Below are 22223 nucleotides of genomic sequence, written 5' to 3' on the forward strand. Positions count from 1 at the left end.
TAAAAAAATTTGACAGTGATTAACTGAATGATAAGACTATAGATTTGTTTTCTTCTTTTTTGTTTGTAATTTCCAAATTTTCCACAATGAATAGAATAAGAAAAATACAAAAATACATTCTGTTAAAATAAATATTAAACAAAAAAATTATGCCTCTGAAAGTATCAAGATATTATCCTGTGACACATGGTCACATGTAATTTCAAAACAATGTGCTAAGTACCATGATCAATGTCTGATGACATGATCCATGACACAGTGGATGATAGCTCACCAGGAAATTTCAGAAAGGAGATGACTTTTGCACTGGGATGAGGAAGAGTTGCTCTAGAGGTAAATGAGGGAAGGGCATTCCTAGCAAAGGGAACAGTATAAACAAAAGCACAGAGGCACAAAAAAGCTTGGTGTGTTAGGGGAACAGCATATGCCTGGAATAATGTGGACCTGGGGACACAGTGGGGGATACATAATAAGTATTTCTTGAGAGAATGATTGAATAAATGAGTGAATGAATGAAGATGGCAGTAGGCAAAGGACAGTTGGCAGACGGCCCCCTTGTGGATGGTTTTGTATGCTCCATTACAGATGTGATAAGAGCACATTTGTATTTCATAAGAGAATTTTAGTGGTACATGTATAAAAGGGATGGAAACCGGAAGGCCAGTTGGAAGGTCAGAGAGATGGCAATTTCTCCTGCGGTAGATGCACTGTAGTTAGAGCTGGAGGGGCCCCTGTAGACCACCTGTCGACCTTTCTTATTTGCAGATGAGGCCCAGAGGAATTAGGTGACTTGCTCAAGGTCACTGGGGTAGTTAGTGACATAAACAGGTTCACTGACTCCAAGTTTGTGACTTTCCATGTTGGTTCTATAGCATTTCTAGTAAGGACCCGGGGAGCCGGGGCGGAAGGACCTCCCCAGCACAAATCTCCAGGTACGTTGCACATGGCGCCCCCTGGAGTCCGGGGCCCTGAGTTACAGCTTCCCTCCAAGGCTGACTGTCCTTCAGGAAATTGCAGGTCCTTCCCAGTTCACAAGGTGGCACACTGCATCCGTTTGCCCCCCGGATCCCTAGCATAGGTCCCTAGGGAATGATGGAGAAATCCCATCACTGTAAGTGTGTAGAGAGAGGAACTTTTCTTTCCACATGGAAACTTGAAAGCATATAGCCTGTTTTTTTGTTTGTTTGTTTGTTTTAGCTCTCAGGTCTGAAAATATCTTTATTTTTTAGAAAATGGATTCCAGGAAGGTTAAAAAGCAATACAAGAGGGTATAGGTGCAGAACTGGATGTAGTCATTAAAAGCAAGCATTCAATTAAGAATATGGCAATAAAAAGAAAAGAATATGACAATATAAATATCCGAAAAGCATCTCAGGTGTTTGAAACAATGAATAAGTCATTCCTAACTGATTGGAGCTTTACAGCATTTTCTAAACAGAGGGCAAACAGTTAACATTTCAAAGTCCTGAAAGCTTTCTCCTTGGTTAATTACTTTCAATGGTTTGCCTTTGATCAAATTCCTTCCTTTTTAAACATGGATAAAATATTACATAGGTCCACTGTTAAACAGACAACATGTTGCAAATAATTCTGGTATAATGCATTCCAACAAAGCTTAGAAAATAAAAGGTGTTGCAGTGGCTTTGGACTAAGTTTAATAGTCATCCCCTCTGCTGACAGCTTCTTTACACGTTGGATGCAAAAGTATGGTATGTTCACATTGTGCTGTATGTGATCCTTTAATGTCACATAATGGTGGATATGCATATACAATACCCACGTCACACAGATTCTTCAGAGCCATCAAGTATTTACTTTCTTCCAAACGATCCAGCCACCTGCGGCAGAAGGCAAGGGTGCCAAAGTTTTCACTGATGACATTTAACAAGTGTTTTGTTCTTGGAAGGCTTATTGGCACATGCCCAGCATCAAAATTTTTCATATAACGTGAACATTCCATTTCATCACGAACCATGCCTTTTCCTGTGCTAACAAAGGTTTCCATGGCATATACTTCTCCTTCCTCCATTCTTGTTGCCTCTCCTCCTTTCACAATGGGCACTGTTTGCCCAGCACATATTCTATATGGCCCAACTGAATGTCCATTTAGATTACGGATTGGTTTCGCTTGATATGTCTTCCCATTTATTTCAACTTCATAGGATTCCATAACTTCTTGGATGGCCTCACCAACATCACATAGACAGACATCCATTCCAGCACACTTTGTTCCAGTGTTAGTGGCATCTTTTACGGCTTTTAATAATGTATCATATTTGGGGTTAAAAGTGACCGTAAAAGCACATTCAATAACCCTACCACTTATATGTGTTCCAGAGTCTATCTTACAGATGCCATCGTACTGTAACAGTGTTGTGTCACCAGCATTGGGAGTATAATGGGCAGCACAGTTATTCCGAGAACACCCAGCAGGAAATGCCAGGCCTGCGTTTAATCCATTCTCTTTAATTAACTTTCGTGAACAGTCTGCCAACTTTGCACAGATTTCTGTCGTGGTCATCTCAGGCTTGATCCAGCTCACAACACGTTTTCCAACTTGTCGATATGCTTCTGCAGCTTCTCGAAAATCATTCCAGATCTCTTCACTAGCTTGATCTAATGCTCTCTTTTCTTCACTTGTAGTTCTCCAAGCAGCTCTTCACGCATCTTCTGTGGGTAGGTACTTGCATTCTCATCCTTTGGGAAATACACCGTTAGGATACAGGTCACATATTGGAACTGTGGGAGGGTCTGTTTGAGCTTTTGGTCCTCTCTTCTTCTTTTTCTTCTTTCCAGTTGCTGCATCTCTATCACCATCTCCATCTCCATCGTCATCATCTCTTTCTTTCTCTTCCAGTGCTTGTCTTTCTAAATGTCTTGCTACCTCATTGACTGAGACTCCTGATTCTTTATCAGGTTCCTGTTGCCCTGCTGTGCCAGCCCCTTTACTCTTCTTCTTCTTCTGTCTTTTTTTCTTGGCCGCCTCCACTGTCGTAGAGGCAGCTCCCTCTTCCCTGTCGCCTGAATCCAGGTCGCCATTCAGGTGACTCCCGCAGGATGCTGCCTCCTCCGCACCCGCCACGTTGCCCGAGAGAGAGCAAGGGACTGAGCCAGGGCGACTCCTTCTTCACCCCACCTCTAGCCTTTTCTTTTGACATGCAGTTCATACTTATGCAGACTTGACTGAGGGGAAAAACACATTCTCAATCTCTCCTCTTTCTCTCTCTCTCCCCCTCTCTCTTCCTCCCCAAACCTGGATAAAAGTGACCTATATTTATGATGTTGCATGGGAGAAATTTCACTTGTGATTTACAGTGAGGAAGACGATTATGAAATTGGTTTGTTTTTTTTTTAATCATAGAAGGGGTGGAAAAAAATACATTTAATATTTAGACAGCTCGTGACTTTGAATCTTGGTTCTACTATTTTCTGGTTGTACAAATTTGGGCACGTTAGTCCTTCTGAGACTCAGCTTCCTCATATGTTAAGTGGGGGTAACTATTTTAAAGAGTAGTGTAAAGTAATTGAAACAAAAAATGTGAAAGGCAATTGCGTACCCAGGAAATTGTTGGCACCTAGTTACTGGGAGTCATTATCCCAAGAGGCACAGAACTTATTTTGCCTGTTTTGCTTGGCCCCAGGAAACTTCACAGCCAACGTTAGTGCTTAAACACCAGAGCTATAATACTCTTCGTGGTTGCTGAATTTATACTCTCCATTTACTCTCTATATACACGTCTATAGTTTAAAGTAGTTTAAACAAACGATCTATATATTGTTTTTAAATAAATAAATTTATTTATTTATTTATTGGCTGTGTTGGGTCTTTGTTGCTGCACACGGGCTTTCTCTCATTGTGGCGAGTGGGAGGCTACTCTTCGCTGTGGTGCGTGGGCTCCTCATTGCCGTGGCTTCTCTTGTTGGGCAGCACGGACTCTAGGCGTGTGGGCTTCAGTAGCTGAGGCACATGGGCTCAGTAGTTGGGGTGCACGGGCTTCACTGCTCCATAGCATGTGGGATCTTCCTGAGGCAGGCATCCAACCCGTGTTCCCTACATTGGCAGATGGATTCTTAACCACTGTGCCACTTAGGAAGCCCTATATATTGTTAATATGTTATTATTATAAAGATTGTTTAAACACCTTAAATTAAAGTTGAACAGAGTAGAGGAAGCTCCAGATTTTTTCTTTCAGTTTTATTGAGATAGAATTGACACACAACACTGTGTAAGTCTGAGGTATACAGCATAATGGTTTGATTTACATACATCATGAAGTGATTATCACAGTAGCTTAGTGAACATCCATCATCTCATATTGATACAAAGTTAAAGAAATAGAAGAATAATTGTTCATGTGTGATAAAAAATTTTAGGATTTACTCTCAATAACTCTCATATATAATGTACAGCAGTGTTAATTATATTTATCACAGTGTACATTACATCCCTAGTACTTATTTATCTTATAACTGGAAGTTTGTACATTTTGACCCACCTTCATCCAGTTCCCCCTCCTCTCACCCCCTGCTTCTGGTAACCACAAGAATGATCTCTTTTTCTATGGAGGAAGCTATAGATTTAATATGTTAAAAAAATTACCTTTGGGCCAAAATGTTCATTGTAGCCTATTTCACTGTTATACATCGGAAGAAAAGCATTTTGGTTCAATAAGTCACAGAAGAGGTACATGTTCAGCCTGACTCCCCTCAGGATACAAACGAACACATTTTTTTCAAACACTGAGACTTTCTTCTTTTTTTTTGCACCCTCTTTTGTGCCAAGGAAAAAAATCATTGGAAAAAATGTAGCTTCCGAAGCTCTAAGTCTTGCTTTGCATCTCTTGCTTTGCATGTCCAAGTGTCATAAGAGATTACAAAAACCATTCCTTCTTCCCTAAAGAGTACCCAGGAAAACAGAATCCCTCCAGTCAGTGAGAGATCAGGTGGAGGGTAGTGGGGAGAAACACTTACACATGGAGGATTTTCCTTTATTTGTTCCTTATAATTGTGAATCTGATAATCTGGGAGGTTGTACTTACCAAGTCATAATTCTGCATCTTCTCATATTTGTGATAGGCTTTAATGGTACTTATAACAGAATCTTTTTTTTTTCTTTTTCTTTTTCTTTTTATAAACAGCATATATTTAGAGTGTACAATTTGGTACCCCAATCTCCCAATTCATCTCCCCCAACCCTCCCTGCTTTCCCCACTTGGTGTCCATGTGTTTGTTCTCTACAGCTGTGTCTCTATTTCTGCCTTGCATTTCCTCTTTCATAGTTGTTAGCATTTGCCTTATGTATTGAGGTGCTCCTATATTGGGTGCATATATGTTTATAATTGTTATCTCCTCTTCTTGGCTGGATCCCTTGATCTTTATGTAATGTCCTTTCTTGTCTCTTGTAACATTTTTTATTTTAAAGTCTATTTTATCTGATATGAGTATCGCTACTCCAGCTTTCTTTTGATTTCCATTTGCATGGGATATCTTTTTCCATCCCCTCACTTTCAGTCTGTATGTGTCCCTAGGTCTGAAGTGGGTCTCTTGTAGACAGCATATATATGGGTCTTGTTTTTGTATCCATTCAGCCAGTCTGTGTCTTTTGGTTGGGGCATTTAGTCTATTTACATTCAAGGTAATTATTGATATGTATGTTCCTATTACCATTTTCTTAATTGTTTTGTTTTTGTAGGTTCTTTTCTTCTCTTATGTTTTCCGCTTAGAGAAGTTCCTTTAGCATTTGTTGTAAGGCTGGTTTGGTGGTGCTGAATTCTCTTAGCTGTTGCTTGTCTGTAAAGCTTTTGATTTCTCTGTTGAATCTGAATGAGATCCTTGCTGGGTAGAGTATTCTTGGTTGTAGGTTCTTCCCTTTCATCACTTTAAACATATCGTGCCACTCCCTTCTGGCTTGCAGAGTTTCTGCTGAGAAATCAGCTGTTACCTTTATGGGAGTGCCATTGTATGTTATTTGTCATTTTTTCCTTGTTGCTTTTAATAACTTTTCTCTGTCTTTAATTTTTGTCAATTTGACTACTATATGTCTTGGTGTGTTTCTCCTTGGGTTTATCCTGCCTGGGACTCTCTGTGCTTCCTGGACTTGGGTAGCTATTTTCTTTCCCATGTTAGGGAAGTTTTCAACTAGAATCTCTTCCAATATTTCCTCGGGTCTTTTATCTCTCTCTTCTCTTTCTGGGACCCCTATAATGAGAATGTTGGTGCATTTAACCTTGTCCCAGAGGTCTCTTAGGCTGTCTTCAGCTCTTTTCATTCTTTTATCCTTATTCTTTTCCACATCAGTGATTTTCACCATTCTGCCTTCCAGCTCACTTATTCGCCTTTCTGCCTCAGTTAATCTGCTATTGGTTCCTTCTAGTGTATTTTTCATTTCAGTTATTGTGTTGCATATCCCTGTTTGTTTGCTCTTTAATTCTTCTAGGTCTTTGGTAAACTTTTTGATCTTTGCATCCAGTCTTTTTTCAAAGTCCTGGATCATCTTCACCATCATCATTCTGAATTCTTTTTCTGTAAAGGTGACTATCTCCTCTTCATTTAGTTGTTTTTCTGGGTTTTTATCTTGTCCCTTCATCTGGTACAAAGTCTTCTGCTTTTTCATTTTCTCTATCTTTCTGTGGCTGTGGTTTTCAGTTCCACAAGACAAAATACTGCTGATACTGCTTGATTCTGCTGTCTGCCCTCTTGTCTATAACAGAATCTTACTTTTCATGTCTGGAGTATTAATGTGACCCAAGTTACACAAGATAATGATTCCATGAGGGTTGTTAAAAAGAATGAAAATGATGACAGTGACAGCAGCTTGTATACACTGAGTCTTGGCTGTGTGTGTCAGCTACTGTGCTGTTTTACATGCATCTTAGTCCTCACAACAGTGGTGGGAGATTGGAAATATTATTATCCTCATTTTACAGATGAGGGAACTGTGGAATTAATTACTTGCCCAAGGTCACAAGAGCTAGTAAATATTAGCCCCAACGTTTAAACTCTGGTCTCTTGGATAACAGACCCTCTATTGCCTGATCGTCTAATCAGTTTATCTGAGTAAACCTGGATAAGTTACTCAGTATTTTTTCACCAGCATCTTTTCCTATCTGGAAATGAAGACTGATTAAAATGCCTCTTACATAGGTTACTGGAAGTTCTCAGGATTAACCCCTGATCTACAAATAGCATTACTTATGGTTCTTCCAGAAACACACCCCTGTTTACTAGGGGCAAGTGTCTGACCTTGGTCTTGTAATTTTATAATAGGGACTATGTAAAGTATATGCTTTAAAAATTGTGACCTACTGCTGGCACACTAATAGCTACTTACGGGGTGCTGCTGATTTTGAGAATTTTGCTCAGTAGTGAAGAGAAAATATTTTGAAACCAAAAAAAAAAAAAAAAAAAAAGAAAAGAATGACCCCTATTTGGACACGAAAATGCTCTTACCTGCAAATTGTTCATATCTTCTCTTAAATTGTACACACATCACGGCATTATGAGACCACAGCATAGTGACTAAGCATGTGGGTGTTGGAGCCAGTTGCCAGGTTAAAATGCCAGCTCTAGCACTTACTGGCTGCACCAATTACTAATGATCTTGGGCAGGTCACCTAACCTCTCTGTGTTTCCCTTTTCTCAATTGTACAGTGGGGATGATCATAGGGTCTACTTCACAGCATTGTTGAGAGCCTAGAATAAGATAATATGTATAAGGTGCTTAGCATAGTACCTCGCATGTGTTGTCCAGTGTGTTATTACGAAAGGGAAAAGCCATCCATTATCCCACAATAATAACATATCACTTTTGTTCCTGAAGTATAGCTATTTGCAATATTGTGTTAATTTCAGGTGTACAGCAAAGTGATTCAGTTATACACATACACACACACACACACACACAAGGGTGAGTCAAAAATTATCCCCACACCGGTTATATTAAAACTTCTGGGACTTCCTAGGTGGCGCAGTGGTTAAGAATCCGCCAGCCAATGCAGGGGACATGGGTTCGAGCCCTGCTCTGGGAAGATTCCACATGCCACGGAGCAACTAAGCCCGTGTGCCACAAATACTGAGCCTGTGCTCTAGAGCCCGTGAGCCACAACTATTGAGCCCATGTGCTGCAACTATTGAAGCCCACGCGCCTAGGGCCCGTGCTCCACCACAAGAGAAGCCACTACAATGAGGAGCCTGTGCACCACAATGAGGAGTAGCCCCCGCTCGCAGCAACTAGAGAAAGCCCATGTGCAGCAACGCAAACCCAATGCAGCCAAAAAATAAATTAAATAAATAAATAAACTTATTAAAAAAAAAAAAAAAAAACTTCTGTAAATTCTACAGCCAGAGTACGGATGATTTTTGACTCACCCTCTTGTATATATATTCTTTTTCAGGTTCTTTTCCATTATAGGTTATTTCAAGATATTGAATATAGTTCCCTGTGCTATCCAGTAAGTCATTGTTGTTTATCTACTTTATATAACTAGTATGTAGCTGTTAATCCCATACTCCTAATTTATCCCTCCCCTGGCCCTGAGCCGTAAGTTTGTTTTCTGTGTCTGTGAGTCTCTTTCTGTTTTGTAAATAACTTAATCTGTATTTTCTTAGATTAATATTTTGCTTTCTTTTCTGCTCATTCATCTCATAGATATATGCTTTATATAAGACTGTAACTGCAACATATGTGCGATCTATATTTTTTACTTAACATTATATTTTATACATTTTCTGTTCCCATGTGGCTCACAATGATTTTTAGTGGCTACATACTATTCTTTCAAATTGACAAACCAGAATTTATTTAGGTATTTCTTTATTTGTGAACCTTTAACTATTTTTGCTTAGAAAAATTACATAATGCTTATACCTGTTTTAATTACTTATTTTTTAAGATTTATTTTATTATTTATTTATTTTTGGCTGCGTTGGTGGTTGCTGTGTGCAGGCTTTCTCTAGTTGCAGCGAGTGGGGGCTACTCTTCATTGTGGTGTGCGAACTTCTCATTGTGGTGGCTTCTCTTGTTGTGGAGCATTGGCACTAGGCGCATGGGCTTCAGTAGTTGCGGTGCATGGGCTCATTAGCTGTGGCTCACAGGCTCTAGAGCCCTGGCTTAGTAGTTGTGGCACACGGGCTTACAGTTGCACCGAGGCGTGTGGGATCTTCCCGGCTCACGGATCGAACCCGTGTCCCCTGCATTGGGAGGCGGATTCTTAACCAGTGTACCACCAGGAAAGTCCCTTTAATTACTTTTTGATGTGATATATACACTATAGACAGAAGCGTGTATTTTTATATATGTACAGTTGCCTTCCATGTTAAAATTCTTTCTATGTGTATTTTCATATCTTTTGTCTACATTGGACAGGTTACTTAATTTCTCTGAGCCTCAGTTTCCTCAACTGTAAAATGAGGATGATAATAATACTTGCCTCATAGGATTGTGGTGTGGATTAAAAGAAATAATAAATGTAAAGCATTAGAGCAGTTCCCAGTTCTAACTAGCTGTTAGTAGTCTTACTTACCCCTTAAGTGGGGCCTATGAATAAATGCTCTCACCTTTTAATTCTTGTTGTCAAAGTCAAGTAAATCAATGCATCAGATGGATTTATGAGTTGTTCTGGGTTGTGGCTATCGCAAAACTCAGAGACTTCCTATTCCACTGGCTTACTTCTGTGGTTTCCTTACATGCTGTCTGTCGGTGACACACCACAGCCCTTTGCATGGCCTGAAGGCAAGGACCAGACCTTGTTTGCGGTGGTGACAACACCAGAACCCATGTAACCATTTCCCACAACCACATTCTTGTGATTTTGACAGAAACCCGATCTGGGAGGCATCGCTCTGGATGGGCTGCGTGTGCTGAAGTTGGAGTGGGGTCTGTGTGTGACAGGCCTCCTGGGATGGGACGTGCTATTTACGAAAAATTCTGAAAATGCTAATCCATCTGGCAAGAGTTTTCTGAGGTCCTGAGAAACCTCTAAGAGAAAAAAGACCCAGATTTCCCACAGACCACTTGTCAAATGCCTGACTGCCTTCTGTGGTCACCTCAAACCTCAAGTGAGACCCATTAAGAAAGCCAAGTGCTTTTGACTGTGTCTGCATATGGGATGCCTGGCCTCTGGGGACTGTGTTTAAAAGCACACAGAACATAGAACTAAGTATGAAAGCAGAGAAATCTTTTCTCTTTCTGTGTTGCTTAGCTTTGTGAAATCCACTAAGTACTATGTTTTGGGTTTGAGAATTTAGATAGATTCATGTTCTCGTCATATGAGAATGAATTTTACTGGGTACAGCCACTGTGTGGCGGTTTTGCAAAAAACTGAAAATAGAACTACCATGTGACCCAACACTTGCACTCCTGGGTGTATGTCCCAAAAAAACAAAAACGCTAATTCAAAAAGATACATGAACTCCACGGTTCACAGCAGCATTATTTACAATTGCCAAGACATGGAAGCAACCTAAGTGTCCATCAACAGATGAATGGTTAAAGAAGATGTGGTGTATATGTATGTGTGTGTGTATATATATACACACACACACACACACACATAGATGTGGTGTATATATATATATATATACACACACACAATGGAATACTACTCAGCCACAAAAAAGAATGAAATCTTGCCATTTGCAGTGACATGGATGGACTTGGAGGGCATTATGCTAAGTGAAATATGTCAGACAGAGAAAGACAAATACTGTATGATATCACTTATATGTGGAATCTAAAACACACAATAAACTAGTGAATATAACAGAAAAGAAGCAAACTCATAGACATAGAGAACAAACTCGTGGTTACCAGTTGGGAGAGGGGCAGGGTGAGGGGCAGTATAGAGGTGGGGGGAAAGGGTTATTATGGGATTATATAGAATCACGTGTGTGAAACTTTTGAAAATTGTAAAGCATTATAGAATTTATAGAATCTTTTAATCAATTAAAAAAATAAAATAAAAATAAAAAAAGAATTGATTTAATATGCCCACTGTGCAGAAGATGAGTACCAAGGGATTCGTTACTATTCTCAGTACTACTGCAAACTTTTTCAGTGAAAGTTGACACTTGTTGAATGGTTACAATAGGATAGACCCTCTTCTAACTTGTACACATTCACACACTCATTTGTCATAATAACCCTACAATTAGGAACTATTCGTGTCACTGTTCAGATGGGAACACTGAGGCACAGACTCAGTACCTTCCTAGAGTCACAGTGGCCATCCTGCCCCTTGTCTCTCAGCTACATTGCCTTGCTGTAGGAGATCCACCTGGCATCCCTTGCCTGGACTGGAATCTCTGAGCCACGGAATCTTCTCTGAGTATCATTCTCTCTGCGAGTGGTTGAGAGGGCATGTTAATTTCAGTATTTGCGTGATCACACCACTGTAGAATTTTAAGCTAATGGAAAGCTCGTTGGAAATGTAGCCAATAGATTCCCAGCTTTGCCAGCTCCCATAAACACCTCAGATTGTAATGGCCCTCATCTTGCTTGTGTAAAGGAAGGCCGGTTCTTTTCCAGGCCCTCTTCCCCACAGGTTTCTGGGAATCTCTGAGCAACAGCCTCATTTACCTCCAATTTTCACCGAGGATGCTCACTACCTTGGTCAACTGTCTGGTCTTTGACAGCCAGTCTCAGCCACCTGCAGGTAGAGATATGGTCACTTCTGTCAGGCTCTATGATTTCCCAGGCTAAGTCACAAGGGGCTATGCAGCTTCCACCTGGGTCTCTGGGGATGCCCATTCTGGGGCAAAGCCAACTGCCATTCAAGAAGGGCAGCTACCCCTTAGGATGCCATGCTGGAAAGCCCACGTGTAGGTGCTCCGGTTGACAGTCCCTGAGCACCAGTGGACAGCCTCTTGAGGGAGCCACTTTTTTTTTTTTTTTTGACCACACCACTTGGCATGTGGGATCTTAGTTCCCCAACTGGAACTCGTGCCCTCTGCAATGCAAGTGCAGAGTCTTAACCACTGGACCGCCAGGGAAGCCCCCTGAAGGAGCCATCTTGCTCACTCCATCTAGCTGTGTCTTCCAAGAACCAGAGCTGCAGCCAGTATTTGAAGGCACCTCATAAAAGCAGTACCGGCTACATGATTTACGGAGCCCAGTGACAAATCAAAGTCCACAACTCCTCGTTAAAAAATTAAAACTGTCAAGCAGAGAGTTAAACCAAGCTGAGGGCCCTACGTCACTACATAGGTTGTGCACCCAGGAAGCCAGCCTGCTCATGAGATCCCAAGAGAGAACTGCCCAGCTGAGCCCTCTGTAACTTTTTGTGATTGGAATAAAATGGTTGTTTTATTTTTTCCAGTTTTATTGAGATAGAATGGACATTAACATTGTATGAGTTTAAGGTGTACAACAGAATGATTTGATATATGTATATAGTGTGAGATTGAATCCATTCTATGTAATGACGCTTCCATAAAAATCCCAAAGGACTAGCTTTGGAGAGCTTCTGGGGTGATGAACTGGTGAAAATTTGAGGAGAATGGTGAGCCTGGAGAGGGCATGGAAGCCCTGCACCCTTTCCACATCCCTTGCCCTATGCATCTCTTCCATTTGGCTGTTTCTGAGTTACATTTTTCTTATAATAGACTGGTGATCTAGTAAGTAAGTTTCTCTGAGTTCTGTGAGCTACTCCAGCAAATTAATCAAACCCTAGAAGGGGGTCATTGGAACCTCCAAACTGTAACTAGTTGGTCAGAAGCACAAGTAACAGCCTGGGATTGTGACTGTCATCTGAACTGGGGGTTGGGGGGAGTCTTGTAGAACCGAACCGTTAACTTGTGGAATCTGATGCTGTCTTGGGGTAGGTCAGAATTGAGTTGGATTATAGGATACCCAACTAGTGTCTGAGAATGGCTTATTAGACATGTGGTGGAACCCACCATCCCCAGATGGTATAATTGGGATACAGGAGCACAAAATAAGGTTCTTTATCCATTTTTTAATTTTTAGGTTTTTTTTGGCTGCACCGTGAGGCATGTGGGATCTTAGTTCCCTGACTAGGGGTCAAACCTGTGTCCCCTGTATTGGAAGCATGAAGTCTTAACCAGTGGACCACCAGGGAAATCCACATTTTAAAATTTTAAATCAATTTTTATTGGCATATAGTTGATTTACAATGTTGTGTTAGTTTCTGCTGTACAGCAAAGTGAATCAGTTATACATATACATATATCCACTCTTTTTTCAATTCTATTCTCATATAGGTCATTACAGAGTAGTGAATAGAATTTCCTGTGCTATACAGTAGGTTCTTATTAGTTATCTACTTTACATATATTAGTAGTGTGTATATGTCAATCACAATCTCCCAATTTATCTCTCCCCTCCTTTTCCCCTTGGGAACCATAAGTTTGCTCTCTACATCTGGGATTCTATCTGTCCTGTAAATAAGTTCATCTAATTATTTATTTTTTTATTGAGTTGTATGAGTTTCTTATATATTTTGGATATTAACACCTTATCACACAAGTGGTTTGCGAAGATTTTCTCACATTTCATAGATTATTTTTTAATTTTGTTGTTTCTTTTATTGTGCAGAAACTTTTTAGTTTGATGTGGTCCCACTTGTTTATTTTTGCTTTTGCTGCTTGTGTTTTTGGTGTCATATCCAACAATTCATCACCAAGATCAATGTCAAGCAGTTTTCCCCCTATGTTTTCTTCTAGGAGTTTAATGGTTTCAGGTCTTACAATTAAACTTTTTTATTTTTTTAAAATATAATACATTTAAGTCTTTAAACTGTTTTGTGGTAATTTTTGTAAGTGGTATAAAATAGGAGTCTAGTTTCATTCTCTTAAACGTGAATATTCAATTTTCTTCAGCAACATTTATTGAAGAGATTGTCTTTTCTCCATTTTGTATATTCTTGGCTCCTTTGTCAATTACTTGATCATAAATGCATGGGTTTATTTGGAACCTTTGATTCTAGTCCATGGATCTATATGCCTATTTTATGTCTGTACTATGCTGTCTTGATTACTATGGCTTTGTAATATAGTTTAAAACCAGGGGGTGTGATGCCTCCAGTTTTGTTCTTCTTTCTCAATATTTCTGTGGCCATTTGGTGTCTTTTGTGGTTCCAAATGAATTTTAGGATTGTGCTTTATATTTCTGTAAAAAATTCCATTGTAATTTTGATATGGAGTACATCGAAACTATAGATGGCTTTGGGTAGTCTGAAAATTTTAACAATACTAATACTCCCAATCCATGAACATGGGGTATTGTCCCATTTATTTGTGTTTTCTCCAATTTCTTTCATCATTGTCTTATAGCTTTCAGTGTGCAGATCTCACACCCCTTTGGTTAAATTTATTCCTAAGTAGTTTATTGTTTTTAATGCTATTGTAAATGAGATTGTTTTCTTTGTTTCTTTTTCAGATAATTCATTGTTAGTGTATAAAAATGCTACTGATTTCTGCATATTAAATTTGTATCCCACACTTTTACTGAAGTTGTTGATTAGATCAAACAGTTTCTTGGTGAGTCTTGAAGACTTTCTCTACATAAAATTATGTCATGTGAAAACAAAGACAATTTTACTTCTTCCTTTCCAATTCAAATACCTTTATTTCTTTTTCTTACCTGATTGCTCTGGCTAGGACTTCCCATACTATACTGAATGGGAGTGAAGAGATGAGGCACCCTTGTCTTGTTCCTGATCTTAGAGGAAAAGCTTTCAGCCTTTCATCTTTGAGTATGATATTAGCCATGGGCTTAAAATGGTTGCTTTACACTAGGATATTTGGGGGTAATTTATTCCATGGCCATAGTAATCAAAGCAGGCCCCAGGAACAATTATTTCAAACTGCAACAGCCCAGCATTGTTAGACTTTCTAAACATTCATTCAGCATTAAATTTGTGAGTCTAGGCAACCTGAGCTATAGCTAGTTCAATTCTATATTTTGTTCTGTCCTCCAGCAGAAGTTAAAAATTGTGCCTTTATATCTTTGTAGCATCTTTGGCCGTCTCACCAACTGCTAATTAAAAACTCACAAACACAGACCTGTATATTAAAAAACAACAGAGTGCAACAATGCAGTATATTGATAGTTAGAAAGGAATTTTTGTGCAAAGGACATAGTCTGCAGAGATGCAGCTCTGCCTGTGGTATAAATAACCTTTAAAATCACATTTTGCAAAAACCAATTTAATCCTCAGGAACTATGGTTCCTAAATTGCTCTATTTCATATTTGCATAATTAAATGGCCCAACTGTTTGCATTTCTCAGAAAAAATAGGGGGTTTCAAGATTCCACTAGTGCAAAGCAAAAAATTTGCTTGCCTCTTGGAAATAAATTCTCAAATTCTACTATTTGCTCTAAGGTTTCAAAGATTTTAGGGCACTCTTACTGAATGAAAATGATTCCATATCTCACAATTTATTCTGAAGTCAAATAGAGATGAATCTCTGGTTTCGTTTATTCGCCAGAACTCTATATTAACAAGCATTTCTGTGCTCCTAAAATATGGTGATGAATTGATGTTTCTGAGAAAGATCTTAGATATTGTTACTTAAATAATCACAAGACTTATTATGTTCAGTTGTGTTAAGAGTGCTGTAGGGTGCATCTGATTGTTTTCTTCCTCTTTGAAAATCTTTCTTGTGTGGAATAGTAGGTTGAATAATGGCCCCCAAAGATATCCACATTCTAATCCGTGGAATGTATGAATGTTACCTTAAATGGCAAAAGGGACTTTGCAGGTGTGATTACATGAGGCTATGGAGATGGGGAGATTATCTTGGGTTATTATGGCGGACTCTTAACGTAGTCACAGATGTCCTTATAAGAGGGAGGCAGAGGGAGATTTGACGACAGAAGACGATGTGATGTGACAACTGATAACAGAGGTTGGAGCGATGTGCTTTGAAGATGAAGGCAGTGACCACTGGTCGAGGAATGCAGCTCTAAAAGCTGGAAATGGTAAAGAAAGTGTTCTCCCCTAGAGCCTCTGGAGGGAGTACAGCCCTGCTGACACCTTGGCTTTGACCCAGTGAACCTGTAAGAGAATAAATGTGTGCTGTTTTAAGCCACCAGGCATGTGGTAATTTGTTATAGCAGCGATAGGAAGTGAATTGAATTTTCTTTTTCTTTGACATCTTTTTTGCATGGCTATCTCTTCATCAACTTGGATATTTGATTAGCCTAAAGAAGAATTGTATTTCGAGGCTGGAAGAACATTCACTCCAGAAATTACTGGTCATGATCTACCCATTTCTAACCTCCTGGTCATTGTTCATGCCGCAGAGCAGTAATTGAGGTCCATGTGTTGAGACTTCTTTTTATTCTTTTCTGGACAATTTGCTCTATCCAGTGGCCAATTCCACCAAACCATGTCTTTGGTGAGAGCAGGAGATGGAGGCTGGGAAATGCCTCTGACTCACCCATGTGGTGCGTCTGAAAGGATGCAGAGGGATGCTGTTTCAGTTTGACTGCTGAGAGCCCTGTGTGGGAGATGCATGAAGAGCATTCTGGGACCTGAAGTTGGCTTCTCACCATCTGACTGAAACAGGCAACTTCTTACAGTAACCTCAGGGGAAGGAAGTCAGTGTTGGTGCAGCACTCCTTCCACGAACTTGAACCCGACCTACATTTTCAGCCTCCTAAATGACCTTCATTCTACTTGTAGCTGTTCAAGGTTAATTGCATAAAAGTAAACAGTGCATGACAATCACATTTAATATAGGGTTATTTGAAATCTTTGGCTTCATCCAGATCTTTCAACTTGATAGATTAAAGGGCGGTAGGACAATGCATGGTTGAGTGGGCATGCTGTTTTTTAGGAAAATCTGCTTCCTCCACTTCCATGGCCTCCCAGTCTTTATTCTTATCCTCATTTGGGATTCCTCCAGGAATGTCAGCTATGGTTGGGTCTTAAGCTTAGTAAGACAAACTATATTCCCTATGCTGTGATTTGTGGGCCATGGGAAGAGACGCTGCCCGCAAAACATATCTTTGTTCTCTGCTGAAACCTTCTCTTTGAAACATCACTTTTGAGGGTTTTATTGAAATATACACACCTCTAGGAGGTTGACACATTCAGCTGGTAAGGTAGGTTCAGTTATCTAGTCATCCTCTGAAAATCCTCCTTTTAAGGTCTAGTACTATGTCAGCCACTGGGGACTCAGAGATTGTAAAGGTGCCATTCTCTCCACTGTGATGCTCACAGTCTACAAGGGAGACTGAAACGAGTCAGCAAAAATGACCCTGGTCAGCTGGGGTCCTCCTGTCCATTGAAATTTAGATAAAAATTGGTTCAGACAGCCAGAGGGCCCTCCCCTCCTTCTGGTGGGGATTCCTGGAAGGAATCTTAGGTTCTTCCTGACCCCTGGGTTCTTAGGTGCTGCTCTCAGGACCTTCTGATCTTATTCATGGCTGACCTCTTCCTCCCAGGTGGCTCTGCTCTGCTCTGCTCTGAGCTGTATGGAAGTGTTTGCTTTTAGGCACCAAATGCTTCTCTCTCTCTCTCTCTCTCCCCCTCTACTGCTGTCACTATCTTTGATGCAGAAGGAAAGCTTGTAACTGAGGAAAAGGGTGGATGTTGAAGGCTTTCAATTCAGGAAGCAGGTTCTGGGCACAGGAGGAGAATGAGGGCAGGGTTCATGTCCTGAAGAGAATGATAAACGTTGGTATCCTAGACACAGGGATTGCTGGGGCAGATGTCCCCAAGCTTGTTCAAGTGATAGAACACCCAGGAATCACGGCCTCTGTGAATCACTGTGAGGCAGTAATAAATGTGATATACGCCTTAATAGTATTCACCTCAACTTTATGTGATTGTCTATTTCAAGTTTACGTTGTTTAGATATATTATGTTTGGTTAAATTTGCAAGCTATAAAACCATATACAGTCAATAACGTACACTTGTCCATTAACAATCACACTGTAAGATGAGGCATGAGAAGCATCTCAAAGACTTGCCCTGAGGTTTGATTGCTACTGACCAGATTGGGGACGAGAGAGTGGAAGGACGCCCTGGCTGAATAATGCTATGCTTATGATGGATACATCCAGTTTTCTAATATTTGCTGCTGCTGACATAACGTGTGTGATTAAGCTCATTGATTCTTTTAGTTACATCTGAGTATTCAGCAGGAGTAATTAAAAATGAATATTTAGAAATGTCATGTGTGTTGAGCAGTAATTTCTCCATAGAAGCTCTTTTCTCCCCTCCTTCCCTCCCTCCTTCCCTCTCTTCCTCCCCCCTTCCTCCCTTCTTCCTTCCTCCCTCCCTTCCTTCCCTCCCTCCCTTCCTCCCTCCCTCCCTCCCTCCCTCCCTCCCTCCCTCCTTCCTTCCTTCCTTCCTTCCTTCCTTCCTTCCTTCCTTCCTTCCTTCCTCTCTCTCTTTCTCCCTTTTTTGTTTGGAACCTGTTTGAACTTGCTGATCTGCCAGTGTTTGAAGAAATTTGGAAAAATTACAGCTACAGTAACAACTCAGCAGTATTTCAGGTTGAGCCATGAATGACTGTGGAATCTTTCACTTCTAGAAGTAGAGAAAAGTTTGTTATGTTTGATTTTTCTTTAGCCCTGAACTTAAGCTGATACCAAGAACAGGCAAAGGGTCTTAAAAGGAAGAGGAAGAGTCGCCAAGGGAATGACTTCAGAGTAGTTCACTTTCTGTCTGTGTTAAATTCAAACATTATTCGAGGTGAGAATTTCTGCTTCATTGCAAGGAAGACAATTCATGCATTCCCCTCCACTCCCCTCTTTCTATCTGGAGCTGAGAGATGCAGTTATCACATTCTTGTGGTGAGCATCACCACAGTGAGCCATCAACGAGTCAGGATGGTGTAGACGGTCTGGTTAACCACAAGGCTGAGACACAAGGCAGACCGAGCCTGGAGAGAAGGGGGCTTGTGGGAGTTGACTTGAATGTGACACAGAGATAAAGGCTCAGTTATCTGGGACAGTGATGAGCTTCGTGAATACTTTACAAAACAACAACATCTACTCAAGGGCAAAAGTTAAAAAGATACTGTACCTGTGCACCTCTGTCATTTCAGAAACTTTGCCAAGTAATCTGAAACTCTTGGTTAAAGAAATATTAAACAAATGCTTAAGCCCAGTTGCAGATACTGTACTCCTGATTAAAACAAAACAAAACATATCTGTACAATTTATAAAATAACTTGTAGCCTGCAAATATTTTGGTTCTTCTTTTCCAGAACTTGCCCTTGGGCAAAATTGTTTTTTCCTCATTGATATAGTGAAATGGTAGACTGAACGCATGGTTTTCAAATATAAATGTGATTTCTTAGAACAGAGCTTTTGCTAAAATTTGAGGAGCAGGTAGTTTGAGGTTATATTCTCTAGCAATTGGCTTCTTTCACGTTTGTAATGCTTTTCAGACGCAGTCATGTTGCTGTGTGTCAGTGGTTTGCTCCTTGTCATTGTTGAGTGTATCCCATTGTATGGATGTGCTAACACTGATTCATTCCTACACCAGTTTATGGACATTTGAGTTGTTTGCAGTTTTTGACTATTATGACAAAAATTTACATATAGGTCTTTGTTTGGACATATGTTTTCATTTCTCTTGGGCAAATGACTAAGAGTAGGATTTCTGGGGCTTATGATAAGTATACATTTAACTGTGAAACTATTTTCCAAAGTGACTCTGTTGCTTTGCATTCCCACTAGAAACATATGAGAGTTCCGGTTGCTCCCACATCCTTGCCAGTGCTCGGTATAGCCAGTTTTTAAATTTTAGTCACTCCAGTGAGTGAGTAAGGATATCTTTTGCATGTCACACTATATTGATTTACACACTTGTGCCACCAAAGAGCTCTGCCCCTTCATTTAGGCATCACTGCTTGGGGACTGGATGCACGAGGGGCTGACCCCAGGTATCGGCAGTTCCATCTTACTCAGTGCTTTATCAGAAAAGTTGATTTTCCCCCTATCCTTTTATGTCAGCTTGCCCTGGTCTTGGGAGGGTTCCTCTGAGCCTCACTTCACAGAATGCATGGCATCTCATCATGTACCCTTTAGTGAGTAATCTGGTTCCAGTTTTATCCTTCGTTAATAGTCTATATTTTACCTTTCTCTTATCTGCTGGTGGATTGGCGTCCATCTTTATTATGAACCCACTGCAGGTGATACTGGGTGTTGTTGCTTTCGTGTTTGTGCCACAGTCACTCAATCATAGTTATGTGTTGGAAACTTTGGCCATCATCATTGGTTCTTTATTGATTTGGTGCTGTTCACAATGCCCAGTGACTCTGATTCATCTGCTCTATTGCAAACAAATATCTTGGTTTGGAGTCCTGAACAAAACAGTCCTGGACAGCTAAGACATACAATAGGGATTGGACATGTAACAGTGAATGCTATCTTTATAAAGATGATAGCTGAATCCACAGATCTTGGGACCACGTCCACATTCAGGGCACAAGACAAAGAAGGGAAACCAATGTGGAGACAGAAGAAATTAATAGGGAGGTCAGGTAGAATATCACAGTGCCATGGAAACCAAGGCAAGAGAAATTTTAGGAAGGAGGGGGTGTCCAGTAGGGAAATGCTGCACAGAGGCTTAGAAGAAGGAAAGAACAGAGAAGAGGCCACTGAATTTGAAATTGGGAGGTTCTTTGAGAATTTGGGAAGTACAGTTTCAGCAAATCAGTAGAGTCAGAAGCCAGATGCATACAATTAGGGGATGAGAAAGTGGAGGAAACAAGAACATCTTTCAATAACCATGGCAGATAGAAATACACCTCCATCTGAACCATTCTTTGATGCTTCCAATAGGGAAAGACTTCTTTCTGTGCTTATATTTTACTTGTCTTTGCTTACTCTCCTGAACTCTCTCCTATATCTTCAGCCTCTGGCCATTTTCTCTCAGTTTATTAACATGCTCAACAATTTCCAGTCTTCAACAACCAAATCAAATAAAAAAACCTACAAATAAGTTTCCATGACCATCACCTTTCTTTTTTACAGCCAAGCTCCTTCAAAAAGAGCTGCCTCCTGTGTTTCCTGCATCCTCCCCTTCCATTCACTCCTCAGACTATTCTAATCTGATTTTGGCCTCCACCTCTGCAAGGAAACATCTCTCTTTAGGGCACGATGGCTTCGGCTTCGGCTTTATAATTCGCATCTAACAGATGCGTTTTGGGTCACAACTTAATTGACTTTTCTTGACATTGGGTTCTGTCAACCACTTTCTCGTCTTTAAGTTCTCTCTTCCGTTGGCATTTCTCTCCGGATTTTCTTTGTACATCTTGGGTTGCTCTTTCCTAGTCTCCTTCGTGGACTCTTCTCCTTCCTCTTGGTCCTTAGACATCAAGGTTCTGCAGGGTTCAATCTTTTGTTGTTGGATCCTTTTGCTCTGTGACTTCTCTTTAGGAGACACCAGTGAACGCGTGGCTTCTGATAATCACACATGTGCCCTTGCTGGGCTTTGGAGCCTGCCTACTTTTGCCTGAGGGGCTTTCCTCTCTAAGTTCCTCAAGAGAGATCTTGGCTGAGGTCGTTTTTCCATGTCTCCACTGGACATCTCCATGCAGACATCTGACAGATATCTCAGACTCAGTAAACTCAAAGTCCTTCACCACTCCCATTGGCCCCTAAACCTAATATTCTTCTGTCCTTCATTCCTCATCTTCCTGGAGGGCATTGCCATCCACCCTATTAAACAAGTCAGCAATCTGGGTGCCATCATTACCTTTCTCCATTCCTGCTTACTTCTCTCCAACTTCCCCATCAAGTCATATTAATTTTATCCATTTAAAAAAATTTATATATTTATTGGCTGCGTTGGGTCTTCATTGCTGCACACGGGCTTTCTCTAGTTGCAGAGAGTGGGGGCTACTCTTCATTGTGGTGCACGGGCTCCTCATTGCGGTGACTTCTCTTGTTGCAGAGCGCAGGCTCTAAGTGTTCAGGCTTCAGTAGTTGTGGTACACGGGCTCAATAGTTGTGGCTTATGGGCTCTAGAGCACAGGTTCAATAGTTGTGGCACATGGGCTCAGTTGCTCTGCGACATGTGGTATCTTCCTGGGGCAGGGATCAAACTCGTGTGTCCCCTGCATTGGCAGGCAGATACTTAACCACTGCACCACCTAGGAAGTCCAATTTTAGCCTTAATTTTTCTCATACTCATCCCTTCTTACCATATCCACTGCCCTGACTCATCATCTCCTTCAGGAAAATTGTCTTCCAGTGACTTCCTTCAGGCTGAGAAAGCCATTCGTGTATCTGTTCAAT

The 22223-nt window shown here is 40.6% G+C and overlaps 1 pseudogene; it reads right to left on the reverse strand.

Annotated features, from left to right (window-relative positions):
- Positions 1 to 1654: 1654 nt before the first annotated feature.
- Positions 1655 to 3593, reverse strand: LOC130830865 (methionine aminopeptidase 2-like; annotated as a pseudogene).
- Positions 3594 to 22223: the final 18630 nt, after the last annotated feature.

The sequence above is a fragment of the Hippopotamus amphibius genome, chromosome 11 (genome assembly GCF_030028045.1).
Source record: "Hippopotamus amphibius kiboko isolate mHipAmp2 chromosome 11, mHipAmp2.hap2, whole genome shotgun sequence".
In the NCBI taxonomy this organism is placed as follows: domain Eukaryota; kingdom Metazoa; phylum Chordata; class Mammalia; order Artiodactyla; family Hippopotamidae; genus Hippopotamus; species Hippopotamus amphibius.